Below are 23,708 nucleotides of genomic sequence, written 5' to 3' on the forward strand. Positions count from 1 at the left end.
TACAGGTACCCAGTGTGCACATAGGGGTACTCTGCTCCACACGGCCAGGGACCCCCAACAGAAGTGCAGTCTGTCTCTACCCTGCACTGGGGAGGTGTTGGGGGTGGGACTAGCAATGTGCCATGAGCTTCTCCTACTATTTATTCTTTATTTTTTTAATTTATTTTTAAAATTGAAATATATTCACATACCATACAATCATCCAAAGTGTAAAACAGTTGTTCATAGTATCATCATGTAGTTGTGCACTCATCACCACAATCAATTTTTGAACATTTTCATTACTCCAAAAAATAAAAATAAGAATAAAAATAAAATTTAAAAAAAAGACACCCAAAACATCCCATAACTCTCCTCCCCCATATTATTTATTTACTTTTTGTCCACAGTTTTCTACTCATTTGTCCATACACTGTGTAAAGGGAGTGTGAGCCATAAGGTTTTCACAATCACACAGTCACACCATATAAGCTATATGGTTATACGATTGCCTTCAAGAATCAAGGATACTGGATTGCAGTTCAACAGTTTCAGGTATTTCCTTCTAGCTATTGTAATACACTAAAAACTAAAAAGGATATCTATATAATGCATAAGAGTTACCTCCAGAAAGACCTCTTGATTCCATTTGAAATCTCTTAGCCACTGAAACTTTATTCTGTTTCAGTTCTCTTCCCCCTTTTGGTTCAGAAGACCTTCTCAGTCACACAATGCAGGGCCCAGGCTCATCTGCAGGAGTCAAGTCCCACATTGTCATGGAGATTTATGCCCCTGAGAGTCATGTCCCATGTCGTGGGGAGGGCAGTGAGTTTACCTGCCAAGCTGGCTTAGGGAGAGAGGCCACATCTGAGCAACAAAAGAGGTTCTCTGGGGATGACTCTTAGGCCCAATTATGAGTAGCTTAGCCTCTCCTTTGCAGTAACAAGCTTCATAAGGGCAAGCCCCAAGATTGAGGTCTTGGCCTACTAAGCTGGTAGTCCCCAATGCTTGCGAGAATATCATTTAATTTCCCAGCTGGGGAAGTTTAATATTTCCACATTTTTCCCCAGTGCCTCAAGGGGGCTTTGCAGATACTTTTTATTCTCTGCCCAAATTACTCTGGGCTGTACTGGGGGCTTCATGCTAACCTGTTCAAACCAACAAGGTCTCACTCCCTAATTAAGGTTCCATGTAATTATGGTATTTGAGTAAACTGACCATACAAGTTAAATTATATAGTGTGCTACAAAAAATACATATTTTGCACCATATAAACATCTCTTCCTTTGGTCCCACACAGAAGCCAAAGTTTTAAAACACAGTTAGTATCATCCTCTACCCTTTGGTCTGATCTACCCCAGTCTGAACCAAGTCCATTTCATTCATCTCTCCAATCAAAGTCTGGTCTCCTTTTCAGCCTCTTTAACAACTGACTCATGGGGCAATAATGACACTCACAGCTGCTTAACTCTGGCTCTGAGTCCCAGGCGCCATACGACACCTGAAGCTCCAGGGACCAACCATGTCACACACAAACAGCTCAGAATCTCAAAATTCAGGAATAACTGTTACAACTCATGAATAGATGTGACTGCTGTAAGAGCTTACAGTCTAGGAACCTTTACACAAGACTTCTCCTGATAACCCATTGTCCCAGATTCAATTCTGAGAGTTTGCACATTATTATTAGTCCATATTAGTGAGGCATTATAATGTTTGTCGTTTTCATTCTGCTTTATTTCACTCAATCTACTGTCCTCACAGTTCATTCACTTCATTGCACACCTTATTACTTCATTCCTTCTTGCTGTACATTTAATCACACTCGTTGACCATCCTACTATTTTTAAAAGTGTGTTTTCTTGACTAGGCCTTCACCCAGTGCTGCAGCATTTTTAACTGTTTTCTGGAGTTTTGAGGAAGATGGCTGTGCCAGTTTTTGCTAGTTGTTCAAAGATTTTGTGTGGGAACAGCTCCCTGGAGCATCTTATGCTGACATCTTTGGTTGACCAGAAGTTGTCCAGGATAGTGTTCTTTCAACCTGAAAACACTGGAGACTTAGACAAAATTTGCAATTGGGAAATTTCTATGCTATTTTGAGCATTATATTTTTCCTGAAATTATAGCAAGGATTTTAATTTACTGATTGGTAAATAGATAAGAACAATTTTTCCAAATAAATGGAGGCTTGGAAGTTTGTCTTTACTATAGATATTGAGCAATACAACTGTAGTGTGATAATTGTCAGATGTGTGAGGCAGATACATGAGAATTAGTAAATTTTTTTTAAAAAAGCTATTAACTATGAATTCCAGACTCAGGTTTTTTTTTTTTTTGTTTGTTTGTTTTGTTTTTGTTTTTGTTTTTGTTTTTTACTTTGCTTTCTAGACTGAGAAGTCTTCACTCAGAGTTAAATTTTCATAGTTAATGTGTTTTTTCTATTGTGGGTGGGAATACAAAGTACAAGTCCCAAATGTCTCTACACATTGGTTCTATAATTCCACCTTTGTTAGTCTTGACAAAGTAAAGGCGCTTTCAAAAAGTTAAGCTGTTTAAATAGACAATGATATTGTTCAGAGATTAGTTGTCTGGAAGATCCTAGCAACACAATTAACACTGCATTGAGAGAAGATGACATATTTCCTAAGAATTCCGGAGAAACTGAATAAAATAGTTTTATTCAGTAAACAATGGAATCAGGCCTACTTTTATGGGATGCAACCTGTGCAGTTACATAGGGCCCCATGCTTAAAAGGACCACATGCTTGGTTTAATGATCTTGTTGCTGTACTGAATTCTTACTAATTTTTGAACAAGAGCCCTGCATTTTTGTTTCGCACTGGGCCCTGAAAATTATGCAGCTAGTCCCGAATGGAATAGATGATTGCCTTTCATCATCCTGTTTGGCTTTTCTGTAGAGCAATAGTTTTAAATCTTGGTTGCAGTTCTGAATCACCTGGGGAGTTCTTAAAGCTCCCAATGCCTGGCTGCTTTCAGACCAAGTACATCACAATCTTCAGGGTTGGGTTCGTGCCACTGGTATTTTTTAAAGTTCCTCAAATGATTGCAGTGCCCAGCCCAGGTTGAGAACCACTGCAAATTTAGAGCCTAATTTCCAGAATCTGCTTTCCACACCAATTTTCCCTGCTTGGATTGCTCTTGCAGTTTAATGGGTTTGCAAGATTTTATATTTTTCACATAGGCTTTATGTGTTAAAAGCACAAGATAAGAAATTTGCGCCCATTATATGATGTGTTTTATTTGTATTACTCATACTTCATAATGATTGTGGAGTTACAAAAAAATCCATCTTTCTTAAATAAGGGTCTAATAACCCTTATGTTCTCATTAAAGTGGCAAATTAAGGTACTCTGAGAAGAAAAACCTCAGATATTCAGAGAGATTTAAAACTGAAGAGCGAAAATAAACAGACTTGCCTCTCCTTTGCTAATGGCTGAATATTCACTAAGCACCTTGCCTTGGCTGGGCCTGCATCAGGTTTCATTAAATGCCTCTTTTCTATCTAAAGGGGTTTTTTGGGGGGGCACTAATTGTTTTTTCCTTACGAGTCATCCGTAGACTTTGGCAGTAATCTAGAAGCGTCTGGTCTCAATCCTTCTGGATTACAGAAATTGAAGGCCCCAATTAGAGACCTGGGGTCCTGCAAGGGCAAATCCCTTTAACCTTAATACACTGGGAGCCTCCTCTGAACAGAAGCTGTTTTTCTGCCTTTAACCTTATTGTTCCCTTACAAAATAGGATGCAAGGAATTGCTTTCTTAGTATGTCTTCTTAAAGTTATGTCTACATACAGGTAATTTAGGAGGTAATTTAGATGTTTTACTATAAGAGTTATGTTAAATCTTTCCACTTATTTAGCTTTGATTGGGTATTGAATGGAGAAAGAGTAACTTAATGGCAAAGTAATTAAATGTTTAATGAAAATATTAGTAAGCTGAAACCCCGAGGGAGATGAAAAACAGAGTAATCCTTTGGCTCCTGGAGCTCACAGATTCAGACCCACAGGGAGGCAGCATTTTACTGTCATGATTTATGACCGAATCAGAAATGAGAAGATGGTAAAGCCAAAGTTTGGAATGAAGTATTTTGATATTAAACAGTTTCTTTATAGCAAATAGACATTGTTAAGAGTGCCCTAAATAATTTCTGTATATTATTTCAAATTTTTGAAAAGTAAACTTGTCCTTTACAATATATCATTCTTTGAATTGAGATGTATATATTTTTGTGTTCATAGAAATACCAACTAATGAGCAGCCACTCAATACCAGATATTATGCCAAATACTCTACAAATATTATCTCAAAACCTCAGAACAACCATACAAGGTAAACACTTTTAGAGATGAGAGAATGAGCCTTGGAGAGTTTAAGTGACTTTCCCCAAATCACATAACCTGTTAAGTATCAGAGCTGGGACTCTTGACTGCCGCTTTAGCTACAAACTCTGCCTCTTTCCATTATATCACACAGTGTCTAAAAGTTGTAGGCATAGAATTTTTTTTAATTGAGATATATTCACATACCATGCAGTCATACAAAGCGTACGTTCAGTTGTTCACAGTACCATTATATAGTTGTGCATTCATCACCAAAATTAGTTTTTGAACATTTTCATTACCACACACACAAAAATAATAAGAATAAAAATTAAAGTGAAAAAGAACAATTAAAGTAAAAAGAAATACTGGGTGTCTTTTTTTTTTTTTTGCCCCCGTTTTTCTACTCATCCATCCATGCACTGGACAAAGGGGAATGTGGTCCATATGGCTTTCCCAATTCCACTGTCACCCCTCATAAGCTACATTTTTATACAATTGTCTTCAAGATTCAAGGGTTCTGGGTTGTAGTTTGATAGTTTCAGGTATTTACTGCTAGCTATTCCAATTCATTAGAACCTAAAAAGGGTTGTCTATATTGTGCGTAAGAGTGCCCACCAGAGTGACCTCTTGGCTCCTTTTGGAATCTCTCTGCCACTGAAACTTATTTCATTTCCTTTCACATCCCCCTTTTGGTCAAGAAGATGTTCTCCATCCCACGATGCTGGGTCTAGATTCCTCCCTGGGAGTCATATTCCACGTTTGTAGGCATGGAATTTTACATTAGGGCATTAGATTTTAAAAAAATCCTCTACATGGAATGCTGGGATGAACTTCAACTACTGAATAACAAATGAAACAATACAGCCAGATCTGTCGCCTTGATTTGTAGGGTTCTGACGGGGCATAGGGTTAAGGGAATGTGAAAGGCATTGAATGGGGATGTGATCAGAGAAGAAATCTTCCTTTCCTTGCGTGGGCCCTTTACCAATCAGTGGCTATCCACATCTATCTGGCTCTTGCCCTGGATGTCCTAGGAGGAATGAAGTTCTTTTGAAAATATGTGCTCATAAGGTAAGGATATCTTTCTCAATAAAATTAAATTCAAACATCTCTCTTTCTGGGCTTTGGAGGGAGCCCTAAGCCCAATCTCTGATCATTTCATTGTTCAAATTACAGGCACATATAGAACCACCCTCGAACCACACATACTGAATAACCCCATTTTTAAACAAGTCCATATCATGTTTCCACATCAAAATAGTATTAATAGATACAGCTATTGCTGTTATTTTTCCTCTACAGGGGCAGACCAAGAAACAACCACTGGGAGGGGGGTGATGGGCAGCATTTGGCAGGGGCCAAATGTAATGACGACTTACTAATAGATTTCAGCTGTGCCCCTAATGTCTTCTGCATTAATGGACATTTAATGGCAGCCTATGAATTTGCTTTGGCAATAATCATGTATGCCCATGTTCAAAATAGCAAACATTTATTGCATGTCTGCTGTGTTCTACTGTCAGGAGTAAAGCAACAAAGCAGTAAAGGACACACCGATAATTACCTATATTCTGTATTCCAGACTTTTCTTCCCTGTTTACCAAACTATAGAGTTGGAAGGTGAACATAGAAGTGTCCAGCCCAATCTCTCCCTCCCCACTCCACTTCCTTAATGTGTTACAGATGGGGAAACTGGGATCCACAAAGATAAAGTGGTTAAGAACATAGTTAAAGGGATCTGGGTTTGAATCCCTACTTATGTGTGCGTGTCTCTTGGCATATTAAACTTTCTTAATCTTAGTTTCTTTTCTGTAAAGGTGAGCTTCAGACACTCCCACCATTCTGAAATATTCTTTCTATTTGGCTTGCATGATATTTTGCCTTTCTTATTTTTGTCTTCTCTGGTTACTCATTTTCTCTTTTCATAGTCCCTCCTCCTCTACTTGTCTCTTAAATGTTGGAATTCTTCAGATTTTATCCTAGGTCCTCTTCTCTTGTTAGTCTATACTTACTCCCTCCTTAGGCAATCTCAGCCATCACTGTCTCTAGGCTAGTGACCCCTAAATCTGTAGCTACTGTGTTGAAATTTCTCCTGAGCTCCAAACCATTTTGCCATTTGTCTGCTTGATATATCTACCTGAATCTCCCATAGGTATCTCAAACTCCACATGACCAAAACAGACTCGGGCTTTTCCCTTGAGTCTGCTCCTCCACCGGTATTTGCTATCTCAAAAACAATTCACTGAGATTCCTGAGTCAGAAACTGAGGAATCTTTCATTTCCAGCCAATTGCCAAGTCCTTCTGCTTCTATTTACTGTATATCTCTGGTATCCATCTATGTCTCCATCCCTACCATCATTCTATTGCCAACATGCTTGTCCAGATCCCCATCATGTCTCTTCTGGACTACTACTACAGTCTCCTAAATTATCCTTCTGTTACAAGTCATATGTCCCTCCAATCCGTTCTCCACACTGTATCCAGGGTGATCTATCACTCAAGCACATCTGATCATGGACCGCCCCTATTTAAAATCCTTCAGTGGTTTTCTGCTGACCTTTAGACAAAGCCCAAACCTCTAAACCTGTGCAGCAGGGTGGAACATTTATTAACCTAAAATAGGCACCAGGATTTCTCTTATTAGGGAGGAAAATGGTCTCTGTTAAGAAAAATATATCAAGAAGTACTTGGGATAGAAGTTTGAATGGCATGAGATGACAGAAGCCAAGGTAACAAAATAATTGTCGATTAAAATAAACAAATGTGAAGTTGGTGAAACTCCTGACAGTGAGATGGCTGAAGACTTTAGAGAGTCAAACTTTTAGTATTCACTTTAAGTTTTACATTGCAATGATATGTCTCTCTTACTCTCTAAAATCTGCTACTTACACAAATTACCTGAGTGTGTGCTGTGGGGGTGACTGTGTGTGTGTGTGTGTAAGTAATAGAGAAGAAAGGGCTGTGTCCCGTGCCTTTCTCAACATTGTGTAAGAATAGGACTAGCACTCATTCATCACAGAGATGATTCTTTAAATGAATTAATGCAGCTGAAGTGGGAATGTAGAGCCAGTAATAAAAACCTACTGAAAATTCACTGAAACCCTGGTGAAGACTGCATTTTCCAAACTCCCATGGAATAAGGATTCAGGTCTGTTTTATTAAGATCTTTATCTAGTTGATAAAGAATGAGTAATTTACCCAAGGTCATAGAGCTGGTTTTCAAACCCAGGCAGTCAGACTTCAGACTGTGCTCCTAACCAGTGGACATAGTGTATGACAATGCTGTCCAACAGAAATAATGAGGGAAGTCACATATGCAATTTTAAACTTCTTAGGTACCACATTAAAAAGGAAAAAGTAACAGGTAAGATAAATTTTAATATTTTGTTTAATCTAATGTATCCAAAATGTTATCATTTCAACATGTGTTCAATATAAAAAATTACTATTTAATTCTTTCTTAAGTACCACGTCTATAATCTGGTATGTATTTTAAACTTACAGCACATTTCAAGAAATTTGTACCACATTACAGGTGTTCATAGCCACATGTAGCTAGTGGCTGCTACATGGGGCAGTACGTGTCTATTTGCTAGTTGTTCTTGTGAATATATGCGTAGTTGCCATTTTGTTATCAAGTTCTTTTTTCCCTAAAAAGTCGGAGCATGTAGGGAAGGAGACCCTTCCTCCTGGCTCTTTTCCTCACCCAGTAGGTTATAGTTAGAAAAAAAGAAAAGAAAATCTCTACAATAGATGGAGCATTGATCTGACGTAGGCTAGCATTGTTTGTCACTTTATGCTAAATAAGACACAATTGTGAAGCATAGTTAAGGGAGCTTCATTGACCATGAAATAGAGTGACGCTAACTGGTTTACATAATTCCATTGTGTTGAAGGCAGTAGAACTATCTGCCTCTCTAATGACCTTACTATATGGGTATGTCTGTTTTTTTTAATTCAATTTTATTGAGATATATTCACATACCATTCAGTCATACAAAGCGTACATTCAGTTGCTCACAGTACCATTATATAGTTGTGCATTCATCACCAAAATTAATTTTTGACATTTTCATTACCACACACACAAAAATAATAAGAATAAAAATTAAAGTGAAAAAGAACAATTAAAGTAAAAAAGAACACTGGGTGCCTTTTTTTTTTTTGCCCCCATTTTTCTATACACTAGACAAAGGGAAGTGTGGTTCATATGGCTTTCCCAGTCACATTGTCACCCCTCATAAGCTACATTTTTATACAACTGTCTTCAAGATTCAAGGGTTCTGGGTTGTAGTTTGATTGTTTCAGGTATTTACTGCTAGTTATTCCAATTCATTAGAACCTAAAAAGGATTGTCTATATTGTGCGTAAGAGTGCCCACCAGAGTGACCTCTCGGCTCCTTTTGGAATCTCTCTGCCACTGAAGCTTATTTCATTTCCTTTCACATCCCCTTTTTGGTCAAGAAGATGTTCTCCGTCCCACGATGCTGGGTCTAGATTCCTCCCCAGGAGTCGTATTCCATGTTGCCAGGGGGATTTACTCCCCTGGGTGTCAGATCATATGGGTATGTCTTGAAAGTGTTTCTGGAGAGGTCTTTTCTCTAACATTAGTCTGACTCCAGTGTTACAAAGAAGTGGTTATTTTTAAACCAAGTAAAAAGGAGCTTTACTATGTTATAAAGGCCATATCCCTTCAAGACTTAAAAAAAATAATTTTAGACTATCTCTTGTCTGTTTCAATATACACACATTTATTGTCTCTAGATTCCAAGGATAAGTGGATAAAGATGATGGTTCACATTTGCCCTATAACTAGCTAGAATTGGTTCTCTAAGGCAAATGTTTCTACTCCTTTGCTTTAGCTTTAACAAATGATCTGAGCTGAAACAATCTTTTAAAATGGCTGTGATGCACTCAATGTTTTCGAAAGCAAAGCATTGTAACCATTTAGATCCTTCATCATTATTAAAATGCGTCCAGTGGCTCTTATTGTAGAATTAATGCATGGAGCTTCCATTAAGTGTTCTCAGAATCCACTCATAAATAGGCCAATCTATTGTCCTCTCAATGAAGTATTCAGATACAAGGCTTGAAAAATATTCACAAACATTGCCAATTAGGGAGGGGAAAAAAGCCACACACATCAGATTTGATAAGAAAAAGGCACTCTGAAGAGGGTTCTTAGAGCTTCAGGGGGGTTCCCAAGGGACGGTGGAATAAATGGACAGTGAAGTAGACTATCAGAAAAAACAGTCAGGGGTTTGGAAATCTGAATATATCACCCCCAAATTTTTGTCAGTTTAGAAAAGTTATGGGAAAAAAGATTAAGAAAAAGAAGGTGATTAGACTAATAAAAAAAGGAGAGGAAATATTATGGCAATCTTCAAATATATGAACTGTGTATTAGTCAAGAAGACTGGTTCCAAGTGACAGAAACCCAATTCAAACTAGCTTAAGTGAAAAAGAGATTTTATCTGTTTATGTAATTGGGAAGTCTGAGGAATATCTGGCTTTGGTCATTCCTGGATCTAGGATCTCAAACAATGCTACCATGGTTCTCTTTCTTTATATGTCTCTCATCTTGCTCCTTTCTGCTTAGTTTCATTCTTTCCTACAGTACATGGAATTTCTCCATATGGCAGGAAGTATGGTCTCTGGCAATGCAGACATTATTATCCTATAACTTCAGCTTCAAAGAAAAAAAGAAAGCCATCCCTTAGTTTCCAATTTGGAAAACTCCAAGAATTATTGATTGCTCTATTGGTTGTAATTATTGATTGCAGCAATCCAAACTTGCCCATCTGGCCACTCAGACCAATCATGTTTCCAGGAGGCTGTCTTTCTGTGATCTGCTCAACCTGGTCCATAGGCCCACTCCTTGGTAGGGTGGTGGGGAGGGGAGGTAGGACAGTAATTCACAGCTCCACCAGTACTATGTAGAATGGGTGATGGATGGCAACTCAAACTGGAATAGTGCAAACATGAAAATCATTATGTGTTTTCCAAAGCTATTGAGGAAAATAAGTAGCTAAGGGTTCTAAGAGTTCTAGAAAAGTGTTTGTAAACCTGGAGACTTTGTTAAAGTGCAGTTTCCAATTGAACAGGACCAAGGTGGAGCTTGAGATTTTTGCATTTCTGGCAAGCTTCAGGAACCATCTTTTGAGTAGTAATATTGTGGAAGACCCTTATAAATTGGGAATAATTTGATAGCATCTGGTCAGCAGAAAACTGAAGAAGGTTACCTATGTGAGGCTAGGTTTTGCAGGTTTTTAGATACATTATTCAAGTATTCTTAATCTGGAGCACTGTCACAGAAACTTTGATGTTCCTTGGGGCCATACTGTTTTGTGATATCTAAGTACTCTTTTATAGAAGGATAGCAATGATTAGCACCCTTCCCTTGAACATAGTTTTGAAAATACTGATAAAGGAACAACTAGAACTACCAATTTAGAAGGCCAACCCTCGATCTTGGGGCTTGCTCTTATGAAGTTTGTTATTGCAAAGGAGAGGCTAAGCCTACTTAAAATTGTGCCCAAGAGTCACACCTAGAGAATCTCTTCTTTTGCTCAGATGTGGCCTCTCTCTATAAGGCAACTCTTCAGATAAACTCACTACCCTCCCCCATATGTGGGACACGACTTCCAGGGGTGTAAATCTCCCAGGTAACATGGGACATGACTCCTGGGGATGAGCCTGGACCCAGCTTCATGGGATTGAGAAAGACTTCTTGACCAAAAGGGGGAGGAGAAATGAAACAAAATAAAGTTTCAGTGGCTGAGAGATCTCAAATAGAGTCAAGAGGTCATTCTGGAGGTTAATCTTACGTGTTATATACATATCCCTTTTTAATTTTTAGTGTATTGGAACAGCTAGAAGAAAATACCTGAAACTGCGGAACTGCAACCCAGTAGCCTTGATTCTTGAAGCTGATTGTGTAACTATAAAGCTACACAGTATGACAGTGTGATTGTGGAAATCTTGTTGTTCCCACTCCCTTTATCCAGTGTATGGACAGATAAGTAGAAAAATGGGGACAAAAATTAAATGAATAATGGGGGAATGGGGGGATGGGATGTTTTGGGTTTTCTTTTTTACTTTAATTTTTATTTTTTTTATTTTTTTTGGAGTAATTGAAATGTTCAAAAATGGATTGTGGTGATGAATGACCAACTATATGATGGTACTATGAACAACTGATTGTACACTGTGGGTGACTGTATGATATGTGAATATATCTAATAAAATTGAATTTTCAAAAAAGAAACAACTAGAATATGTTATTCCATCTCATCTTGAGATGTCCTACATTGTGAGAAAGGGAGGTTGTAGGGGTAAGGGTGGAACTGTGGTGGTCTGGGGTGGGGCTGAAAATAGTGCTAGGGCTGAAAAACCTTTCTGTGAGGAGTGAAGACAAGTCACGTGGCTTCTAGATGTTCATGACAGAATTGGTGGTCTGCAACAGGGTTCCGGGGACAGTATTCAAGAAACTTACCTGGGGATGGGAGATGATAACAGAGACTGGTATGAGCAACACAGGAACTTATCTAGAGAAACCAGGAGATTGGGCAGATTATTAAGAAGTATTTAGGTACTAAAGCCAGGATTCAAGGAAAGGGCTTGGTTTTAGAAACACAGTTGAACTCCAGGTGCCATATCTGAGCTATGAGTTGGAAAACAGGCCCAACATCAAGGCTGGCTTGATTTCTATTCCCTTAGTGCTAAACTAGAGCTCTTCAGAACCTGTGATGAAGGGAATATAGGTCTCTGAGTTTCAGCGAGTGGTGGGAGTAAGACTGTAGGTTGGGATCCAGAGATCCCAGGGAGAAAGGAGGGATTAATGGATAGGCAATCAGGCAAGTTATTACAGTTGGGGAGAGTAAGTTCCATGGTTTTTGTGGGTAACTATTGCAATTTTACAATTTTTGAGTCTAGTCATTGTTGATTAACTAAACTGTTGATAAAGAAATAGATTCTCAACACCAGAGTGGTAGTGATAGCAGGTAGAGAAAAAAATTTGTAATCCAGAGTCAATTCAACCAGACAGTCTATTGAATCTGAGATACTTACTTCAAACTATAGTATTTCCTCTTGGCCTTTTGGTCATCTGTGAGGGAACGTACCTGAGCTACAAATTAAAAGCCTGAGTAATTTTTCCTTCACTGAATTTATTTCTTACAGGTTTGGGATGAACAGAAGAAATGTGATTGGTTTTTACCCAGACCATAATGCAAATAATCAGAAATGTAATATGTTTGTTTCAAAATGCAGATTTTTTTCTATGCCAAAAATTATAGAGCAAGGAATTCTCTATATAGAAAGCCAGAGGACTTTAAACTTCAAAGAGATACCTGTTTTCTCCCCTAATTTCTCCTTCAAAATATCTACCATTGCTTTCACTGCACCTTTCTCATCCCTTCTCTCCAATCAGTCAGTACAGAGTGTATAAGTGAGTTCCCTTTGGAAGCCTTTGAAACCTGCTCTGAAATGGGGGAGGGTCCCCAGGACCTCCTTTGAATTCTGATTCTATACAAAAGGGAGAGGAAAGAGTCAGGAATAGTCTTTATTGCCATATCTTATTTTAGATAGAAAAGTGTCATGGGTCTTTGATTTCTTTGAAATAATTGCTAAATAAATCTCGGGAGGAGGAAAGGACAAGAATCTATACATGAGGCAGGCAATAGCAGTCACACAATTTTAAGAAGCAATTCAGAGTCAACATGTTCTGTTACTTTGTAGAGGTTCAAGAGTAAGAAACAGTACATTTTAAAGGATTCTAAAAAAAACATTGATTAGGGACAGCCAAATTAACAAATTAAAAAATAGTGTACCCATGGCAATTCAGCTAAGGTAAAACAGGATGTTCTTTGATGTTCTCATCAGTCTTTTTTGGGGGAGTAGAAGAGGGAGAGAGGAAATCAGTTTAATGTTTTTCATTTAGGTGAATTAAAATTATGAAAAATTACTGGTTTTTTGCTGTTTGATTTAACAATGAATAAGTACACATCTACTTGATGGACCTCCATCAGTCTTACTTCCACTCACTTAGAAACACAAACATAACATACTGGAATCTTCCTATCAAGAAGAACATGTTATTTGAACTCCAGAATAGGTGATGATATATTTTTACTTTTTATTTTGTAATAATTTTAGACACAGAAAATTTGTAAAACTGGTATAAAGGTTTCATATATGCTCTTCACTCAGCCCCTAATGTTAACACTGTATATAACCATTGTGCAATGAGCAAAATCAGGAAATTAAAACTGGTACATTGCTATTATCTAAATTATGAACCTTCTTGGATTTTCCTCAATGCCCTTTTTTCTTTTCCAGGATCCAATCTAGAATCCCATGTTTCATTTAGTTGTTGAATCTTATAAGTCTCCTCCAGTCTGTGACACTCCTTAGTCTTTTCTTGTCTGTGGTAACCTTGACACCTTTTGAGGAATACTGGTTAGTTCATAGAATGTCTTTTAATTTGGGTTTGCCTAGCATTTTCTCATGATGGCGTTACACAGTTTTGGCAAGATCTTGTGTCCTTAATACAACATAACAGAGAATGCATGACAAAGATATATCTTATTACTGGTGATGCTAACCTTGATCACTTGGTTAAGGTGGTCATGCAGGGGTTCTCCACTGTAATTTACTAATTTCCTTTTTGTAATTGAAAACTATCTTGGGGGGGATACTTTGAAAGCATGCTCTTTCTTCTCAAACTTTTGCTCACTGATTTTTTTATCCATAGGTAACTCTTGCCTACAGTAATTTTAAGTGCAATATTTTCTATTTCTTTTATTCCCTCTATATTTTCTCTGCATTTATTAATTAAAATTCTTCTATAAGGAGCACTGTCCTTTCTTATCCATTTATTTATTTATTCAACTATTTATTTATATTAGTTTTGACTTATGGATATTTATTTTTTTCTATGGGTTGTAATCCAATCACTCTTTATTTTGTTGCTCAAATTGTTCCACACTTGGCCACTGGCACCTCCTTCAGGTTGGCCCCTGTATCCTTTTGACTTGCTCCATTTTTTTTGAGCATGTCCTTGTTTACTGGTACCACAAGACATTCCAGGCTTACCTTGTATTTCATCTGCTTTAGCCCTGAAATCAACCATTTCTCTAAGGAGTCCTGGTTCCTTTATTGGATTAGTACTGTTTTCTGGTGGGCAGCAGGGTGTGATGTCCTGCTGCACTGAATTTCTTTCTCTGACCTTGGCCTTCGAAGGTCAATCCCCAAACACACACTATCCCTAGAAATAAAATAATGAACTTCTTCTGGTGTCTTCAATGTACTTCCAAGTTCCCCTTGAACCATGGATTCTTTTTTTATTTCTTTGGCTCTTAATGTCTCCTAGTGACCTCCGGCTTCTGACCTTATCTGGCTCATGACCCTGACTCGTGTATCCCAATACTGGAGGCTACTCTTTTACTTCCAGTATAGAGTGACTCTGACACTGCTGGCTCAGTCTCTACCCAGCCCACATCTTACCAGGTGGCACAATTGAGTGCTATGGAGGAATAAACTCTCCAGTTAAATTTAACTGTGCTGATTCAACTGGGAGGTGGGATGGGGTGAACTTGTTTCTGTCTCTGGGACCTGGGAGAGTTGGCGCTTGAACTCTTAGGGTGTAGAAATGTCAGCACATTCCCAGTGACTGGATGGTCCTAGGAGGTAGAGACAGCCAGGAGCCCTACCAAAAACCCTAAATGAAAAAACAAAGCACAACAAAAATCCCTAAGGGAGGGTCTGTGTCTGTGAATTCTGATAATAGTCACTTCTAATAGCAGCTGTATTTCCTGTTTTATACTTACTTTCTGTTATCCACTAACTTTACGTAAAATTTTATTCAGAAATTTTGGCTTCACATTAGCTGTGCTCCAGAGATTGTAGTAGAGGGTGTGTCTCACATGTGTAATGAGGGGAGAACAGTATTTCCTTCCCCGAGGCCAGAGTGGAAGGTCTTTGCTGGGGACAGTTTTGCCCAATGGAGTATGGTGTCATGACAAGGTGATCACAGCAGAAAAACGTAAGTGCAGCTGAAACAAATCTGGGGAACTCTCAGGTAATTTCTGCAATTGAGCCAACAGGGTTGGCTGTAATTTTCATATTTGGTATGAGTGCAACCTGTGACGTTATTTTGTAATTATGGGTTGTTAAAACCTGGAAATTTGGGCTAGACCTGTTAAAGTTCATTTTGCTTAGTTTTGGTCCAGCATTTCATTCTAGTAAGATCATCTTGAATTTTGTTTCTATAATCTATCATATTAATTATTCTTCTTAGTTCTAACTCTTCTGTTTATTTCAAAAACATGATTTTTTTTAAACTTCATCCAAATCTGGGATAAAAATGTTGACTTAGTATTATGAGTTGTGTCACTGCACTGTGGTCCTCATGGCAGTTAGACAGAGAGCTATGACTTAATCTGTGATTTCCAGACTACCTTTTTTTCCCCTTTCTAAACTAGGAGCTTCTGCCCATTCCAGGATTCTAGCAACTCTTCTACTGTCCATAATTTTCTAAGATTTCTATCAGTGACTCAAAGATTCCCCGGCAAGTTCCTTCTTTCTTTCTTTTTTTTTTTTAAAAAAAACAGGAAAACTTTTATTTTGACTGCATAAAATTTACAAATGCTCGAACAGCAAAGAATATCCTAACAATATAACAAAGGTTAAAAAGAAATTACAAAATAAGAAACAATGGTTGTGAATTATCAACTTCCTTTAAGAAAGCTATGAATTTAAGACTAAACTAATAAGAATATTATAAAGTTTATCTGGGGGTTGTGGTGTTGTTTTGGATTTTTTTAAATTTGCTTTTATTTTTGTATCATTTTTTAAACTAAATATTTATTGAGGTAAATATTAAGTTATTTTTACAGATTTCTAATAATAATATAGTTCAAAATGCCTCCACCTGGTCATGTCAAACTTCAGTGATGGCTGTGGACCTTGTATTTCAATCAAAACACACTTTTTATATGATCTAATTCTAGAGGGTTCAATGGAGTGGAAATAATATATTCATAAGAATTATGTTAAAACCAGCTGTATTTGAAAAACACTGTCTTAGGAGCTATCATTCTATCAAACTTCAGTAAGAGTAAATGTGGCATCAATTAAATAGTATCAGTCAAACTAAAAAGAGATAAATCAAAATTACTTTTAAAGAGAGAAAACACAAGCAAAGCTTGTGCTGTGGTGGTGGATGTTCAGGTTCCAGCTGCCATGGAAGCTGAATCAAACCTACATTGGCCTATCTCTGAGCCCTCACTGCTTAGCCCTCCTCCTTCCCCGGGACTGGATGACTCAGGCTCTGATTCTCTCTGGCTTCTACCCAGGGCTGCATGTTAAAGAGCAGGTGCAAAAGAGCCCCTTGGAATTTAAACACTGCTTTAGCCAGTTTTTGCCTGTTGTGACCATTTCCTTTTCTCAGCTTGAGCTTTCTCTCAGTCAGCAAAGCTGCCAACCAACTTTCTTGAGCTTTTTGCTCGTGGGAGGTACTCCAGCTTTGACAGAAGGAAGTCGTTCTTTCCAAGCCTTTCTTGCCCTCAACCATCTTCCTGCAGGAGTTGCACTTCTGATGTATATGGCTGATGTTTTCAGACACATTGGGGAGTTTCTTCTCTATTTCTAAGCCATAAAGTCCCTCCTTGATTGATTTTCTGCAAAGATGAATTACATGTTCTACATGTAGTTCAGGCAGTAATTGAAGTTTCAGCTGAAGCTTTCGATCTCACTTTCATACTATAAATTTTACTGACTACAAAGATGCTTGCTTCATTTGGAGACTTTTATTTGACTTGTAGCTCTTCATTCATTTGATTTCATTCATATAATTTGAAAAATAAACCTTGTTTTCCTCCTTCAAGTCTTTCTAAGAAAACATTTAAGTTAATAGCAGCAATGAATTTCTTCAACTTCTGATGGATAGTTTAGATGGTCTCCATCTTCTGAGTCACAGTTTTTTCACTAATTCTAAGTTATCATCCAGCTAATCTTCTCTAAAGGGAGCAGAAAAACTTATCTTCAGCATGTTTTCAGTCAGAGATTTTATTGGGTTCTTTATCATTTACAACCTGCTTCATTCATGTATTAAGAGTTTTCAAACATTTTTTCCCATTTCTTCTGTTCTGCACTCTCCTTTGAGTCCACAGCTTTTCAGGAAAGCAGTTTTAGGTTTTCCTAAAATGAGCATTTTTATATAAATCATCCCTCTTTTGCCTCTGAAGCTGGCATATATTTGTTTGTGATGTTTTTAAGATGTTTTTGGCATCAGTAACTTGTATTTGGAGAGATTTTGATGCATCTTTGAGTGGTTGTGTCTGTCCTTGAAGATGAGCCATTATCATTCCATGAAATGGAAGTTTAGGGGGCTCATTTTTCTGTTTTTTGTTGACAAGTTCTACTGTAGCCTCAAGTGAAGAGATAGACCTGTTCAGATTTTTATTGCGCTGTCAAAAACACAGTGTCTGTAACTCCCAAGGACTGGTTTTCACTGGAGGTGACTTTAGGGCTTCATTGGCTTCTGTAGTCAGTCTAATCTCATTAACTTTCCCATATTGTTCAACCCACGCAGAAAATCTTTTGGCTAGCTCTTTTTCCTTCTTTGAAGTATGCTGGTTATTTGCTCTAAAAACAACCAGAGCAGCACATATCAGAATCTCATTGGGACTTGGGTCTTGTTTCAAGCTCTTAGACAGCACCACCAGAGCACTGCATAGCTGCTCCAGGACCCATTGGAGAGACATTTTAGGGGCAGTCAACAGGGCTTCCATGGCTTCAAAGGGCAAGATGGCTATGCATCTAGTGGCCAGTATCCTGTAGGCCACAGCCAATCAATGAGATCCTTGTGGGGTGTTCTGCCTCTGACCCAAACAAGTGTGTGGCAACCAGGACAGATCATCAGTGGGGCAGGGAAGGAGGAGGCCACATAAAACAGTGCTCTCTAATTTTCCTCTGCTCAGTGCATAAATAGAAAGTGATATTATTTGTACATCCAGAGAACACTAGCCCATGAACTCTGGCCACTCTACTCTTCCTGACCTTATAGCAAACTTAAGGGGGATCAAAGCACCCCATGCCATAACCCATTCTCTGCACATGAGCACATCACATAATGATGGCACATGCTTCAGCAGAGGACTTGCATCAGATGCCTATATCCTGGAGAAGGGTCATTTTTCCCTTGATTTAAAGTTTCCTTCTGCAGTCTGGAAGCTTGATCCTACAAAGCCTACAAAAAAGTTCTTTCTGGATCCAGAATATAAATCATCAGGTTTGGAAATTTCAGTATGTGAACTTTTTAAAGGTGGCTAAGGGCTCCTTTTCAATCTGTACCTACTGGACAGTCATTTACTCATAATTACTTACAATTTTAGTGCGAGTAGAGAGCTGAAAATGCCTTAAAAATACTAGGTGCCCAATATATGTTGAATGAATGAATGGATGATCACAGAATGATTGAAGGAGTATATCGATTTCTCACCAGTTTTAGTGTCTATAATAGTGGTAGTGATACCACTGGGGTACTGACAGTGAAGCTACTTCTTCAACAGAGAAATGTGATTTCTGATTTATACAAGTTAAGATATTTTAAGTTTACTGGTTAAAATGTTATAAATCATACACTAATCTGCTTCCAACTGGCTAATAAGGATGCTATTTTAGATAATTATAAATTAGTATCTAAGTGGATTATGTGTCAAAGGATTTGATTTTTAACAGAATGAGGTTAAGACTTTCTGTCTGTAAACTTATTTAACATTATTGCTTATTATCATTATCCATCATAGTGATTTATGTGATTTCATTTATGCACCAAGAGTCCTTTAAGATACAGAGTTCATAATTGAAAATGAAATAAAAGCAGTCCTTGGATGAAAAGACTGGGGATTACTAGGCAAAATATCTATGGTTCCTTCAAATATAACATTTTATATATTTTTAAAATCAACTTTATTGAGGTATAATTTACCAACAATAAAATTCACTCATCTACTAAAGTAAATTTTTGTAATTTCTGATAAAAGGACCTTTTTCTGGAAAGAAAAATACTAATTAATAGATACAGAATTTTTACTTCTCTATTTTTTATAGAAACTGATATTTATTTTCCATCAATCTTATCTCCATTTTCTGTTAAAGAGCCCGCCTGTGGAAGAACTTAAGACTGTTCGGTGGTTGTTCCTACCCATTCAGTGGCTGAGCAGACGACTCTTTAGTTGCAGGGTGAGCACTCTAATGTTCTGCAGGGAACTGCCGAATGGCCCCATGCATGCCTTCAGACCAGTTTACTGCTACTGCCACTGGTTGAGTAGCAGTAAATTCAAGAGCTGGAGCAGTCCATTTACCTTGAAATTCTTCCTTGGTCACAGCATTTCCAGCAGCTGCCTGCTCTTTTTTTTCAATTTCTTCAAGGTCTCTGTAGAAGTAGAGATCAGGCATGACCTCCATGGGTGCTCACTGGAGATGGTGCGTGCACAGAACTTCCCAGGCCAGCACGCATGAGACCCACTGAGTGAGCTCCCGTGTTGTTACATGGGAAGGCAATTTCCTCACTGCACAGAGGAGAATCTGTGTCACATAGAGCAGTGGTAGGTTAACATTAAGACACTGCTGTGAGAGGCTGGTAGTCAGCTCTGGTATCAGTAACCAACAGAAGATGCAGCTCACAGAAGACAGCCTAGATCTGTGTTCTGGTTTGCTAATGTTGCCGTTATGCAAAACACCAGAAATGGATTGGCTTTTATAAAGGGGGTTTATTTGGTTACAAAGCTGAAGTCTGAAAGCCATGAAAATATCCAAATTAAGGCATCAACACAAATATACCTTCACCAAAGGAAGGCCAATGGTGCTGGAAAACCTCTGTTGTCTGTGAAGGCATGTGGCTGGCGTCTTCATCCTTTGCTCCCATGTTGTGTTTCCAAAATGGCTTTCTCCCAGGATGCTTCTCTCTAGGCATCTGGGAGTATTCTCTTAGTTTCTCCCAGGCAAACTCTGGAGTAGCAAAAGTCTACTTTCAATGGCCATCTCCAAAATGCCTCTCTCAGTTGCTCTCCAAAATGTCACTCACAGCTGCAATGAGTTCCTTCTGTTTGTCAGCTCTTTTATATGGCTCCAGTGATTTAATTGAGACCCATCCATTCCAGGTAACACCTCCATGGAAATTATCCAGTCAAAGGTCTTGCCCACAGTTGATTGCATCACATCTCCATGGAAACACTGAATCAAGAGGTTCCAACCTAATCAACACTAATACAACTCCCCCACAAGACTGCATCAAAGAACATGGCATTTTGGGGGACATAATGCATCCAAAGTGGTACAATCTGATTAGCAAAGGTTCTAGGAGAGAAGCACCTGGCGATAGCCCCAGTGGCAGCAGCAAACTAGCACAGCCCACTGGCTGATTTTCCTAGAGGATATGATGTTGACCTCTTCAGGATTTTCAGTGGCAAAAATGGCACAAGTCATCAGCTTGTCTGAAGGTCCTCTTCAGAGTTATGATGCAGATTCTATCACTTTTCCTTTTATAGATGCACTGTTAGATTTGGAAGTCAAGGTTGGTGCCACTTGAGTAGGTACCTGCTCTAAGGAATATTTGAGGACATCCTTCTCCTTCATCTACAGGACAGCAAGGGCTCCAAACATTGTGGAAGTTTCCCTTTAAGTTATGATGGTAACTCAGGACAACACTGTATAGACCCCTCTCTGGGTAGTGTGGAAAGCCATCCTTTATTTTTTATATGAAACAATTTTATTTGAACCCTTAGCATTCAGCCTCAACATCGGGGTCATTAACAATCACTGGAGCTGTTTGTTTCATTTGTTGAAGCTGTTAACAGCATTTCCTAGAGCATATCATCTTCATTTTTCATCTAAGTTGTTTGAGTTATAGCACTTTTTAAACCATAGTGCTATCACTGTATGCACATTACATTAGGAAAACAATTTCTCCCCTTCATATTGCAGGTGAATTATCTCTACACTAAGGCCACTTTATTTAGTTATTACATTATTCATTTAGTTTTAATTTAATTTTTGAATAGGCAATGATTAACATGGTTTGAAAAATTTTAAATATAAAAAAATACACAATGAAAAGTCTCCTTCTCACTCTTGTTCCCCATTTGCTCAGTTGTCTCCCCCCCCCCACTTGAGATGAGTAAATATAAATGCATGGTGTTGTTTCCCCACCTTTTATAAAACTCCGGTCCCCTTTAACATTCACCATTTTTCTCTAGCAAGCAGTGGGTCCATTTATTCATTTATTTTTCTTTTGAAGAAAAGAAGAATACTTCTTTTTAGAACTTCAGCTCATTCAGATTAAAATTTCCTAAAATGAAACTTAGGGATTCTAGATATCCTTTGATTATATTCATGTATTCAGCCAAATCTATCGACTTGTACTGAGGCAAAGATGCTACACTAAGTTCTTGGAGGACTGCAAAAATTATGGATCTTCCCTTTGAAGAACCTATAATAGGGTAGGAGATGTAACATGTGGAAGCTAAAGAACTATGAAAGCTGTATAAAATGCTATGGTAATTCAGAGAAGGGAGAGACTAGCTCAACTTCTATGCAGCAGGGAAGGCTCTGGGAGGAAAATGGCCTTTGAGCAGAGCCACAAAGTTTGGGTGAATGCACCCTATGGAGAGGGGCTGAGGGAAAGCAAAGAACATTCTAGGTTGTAACTCAGCACACTTGTTTGCAAGTGACAGGAACTCAGATTTACTTGAACAACAAAAGAAAAACGAGGGATATTAGTTCCTGTTTACAAAACATAAATAGAGGAGGCTTGATTTGGCTTCAGGGTCAACAGCATACAAAGACTATCAGTATTAGCCCTTTCTTTCTCTCCTTTCCCTGTCCTGCTTCTTCTCCTTGAGGCTCCTTCCTGTTACAGATAAAATAGCTGCCAGTAGCCTTGACATCATATTCTTACTGCTATTAATCCAAGTCCCTCTGCTTCTAACTCAGGAACTTTGGGAAAGGACTGGCCCAGCTTCGTGGTTATACCCCACCAAGGGTTGGGGGTGGGGGAGTACTGTGTTTGGCATGCCCAGTAGAATCACACTGAATGGGGTAGGAGCAGTTCCCTAAGGATGCTGCTACCAGAAGAGAGGAAGGGGTTCAGGGCTGCCACAAAGCATGAAGGGCTATTTATACCCACAGCATGAGCAAAGGCAGGAAGGCAGCAAATTCAGGCCATGCTCTGAATATAGCACGAAGCTTAGTTATGTTCAGAAGCAAGACTGGGACTAGGGTGAGGCAAGTGAGGTTCACAGGTGTGGAATTTAAGGAGGTCCTCACTTTCAGATGCTGACCCTGTACGTGCAGGACTCTGAGAGCGAGTGTTTCCTTAAAATTTTTAAATTGCACACCCCTTTTTCAGAAAGGGATGATCAACAGTGTCAAAGATCAACAGGTTGAGTAGAATAAGGACAATATAGAATGACCTTTAAGGGAACTGTTTTAATGGAATGATATAAGTAAAAGCCAGATTGAAGGAGGTTAAGGAGTGAGTAGTGAAAAAATGTTGCAAAGAATGTAGGCTACTGTTAGGAAGTTTGATGCTGAAGGGAACAATAGAGAAGGAATCCTATCTTGAGGAAATAGCTGGGGGGCAGGCAAGTTTGTTTTGTTTTGTTTTAGTTTTAATATTGGGGATATTTGACCCCCAAAGCTTGCCTTATAGACAGATGTAATAAGCAATTATCCATCTCCATGGAATGACTTGAAGGGCACCTGGCTCCCTTCCAACAAAAAGAAATTTCCTATTAGCCTGCTAGGGATGCCTGACCTGCTACCAATAGTGATTTGGGTTTATTGAATTAAAGGATTATCTCCTAGAAGTTAGTAAGTACCCTCCCAAGCGCCTATCTGTAGGTAATTCATTAAGCTTTTAGCAGCCATTTGTATGTTGATGTGTATTGGTTTATTGAATTCTTTGTGACAACTGAGAGCAGATTTTAGTAAAGGGAGGGTAAAGAGCACTGAAGGGTGTTTGATAGTTTGGGATGGGGTCCCCCGTAAGGAGGCAAGGTGAAGGAACCCCGAAAGAAAAAGTAAACAGGTACTAAGGGGTAACCTGTCTACCTCAGTTTTACCCAGGACCAGCTCTCTATTTGTGATTTTAAACTTTCCCTCCCTCCATCAATGAATCATTTTTAAAAATAGCTTTTCTGTGGAAACATGTCAAAACTTTCTGGGAAAATACATTATATACCAGGTAACAGAAGAGAGTACTAGACTGGAAGTCAGAAAACCCTATCTCATCACTCAGTGGGCCCACGCAGAGGCAGAATGAAGCTTAGATTTCAAGACCGCTCACTTGCACAGGCCCCTTCCAAGGCTGGGGGAGTAGTCC

At 38.5% G+C, this 23,708-nt stretch overlaps 1 pseudogene; it reads right to left on the reverse strand.

The window, feature by feature from the left end:
• Positions 1–19,502: 19,502 nt before the first annotated feature.
• On the reverse strand, positions 19,503–20,989 carry LOC119533204 (annotated as a pseudogene).
• Between the last annotated feature and the right edge of the window lie 2,719 nt (positions 20,990–23,708).

This window comes from Choloepus didactylus, chromosome 4 (assembly GCF_015220235.1).
Source record: "Choloepus didactylus isolate mChoDid1 chromosome 4, mChoDid1.pri, whole genome shotgun sequence".
NCBI classification, from domain to species: domain Eukaryota; kingdom Metazoa; phylum Chordata; class Mammalia; order Pilosa; family Megalonychidae; genus Choloepus; species Choloepus didactylus.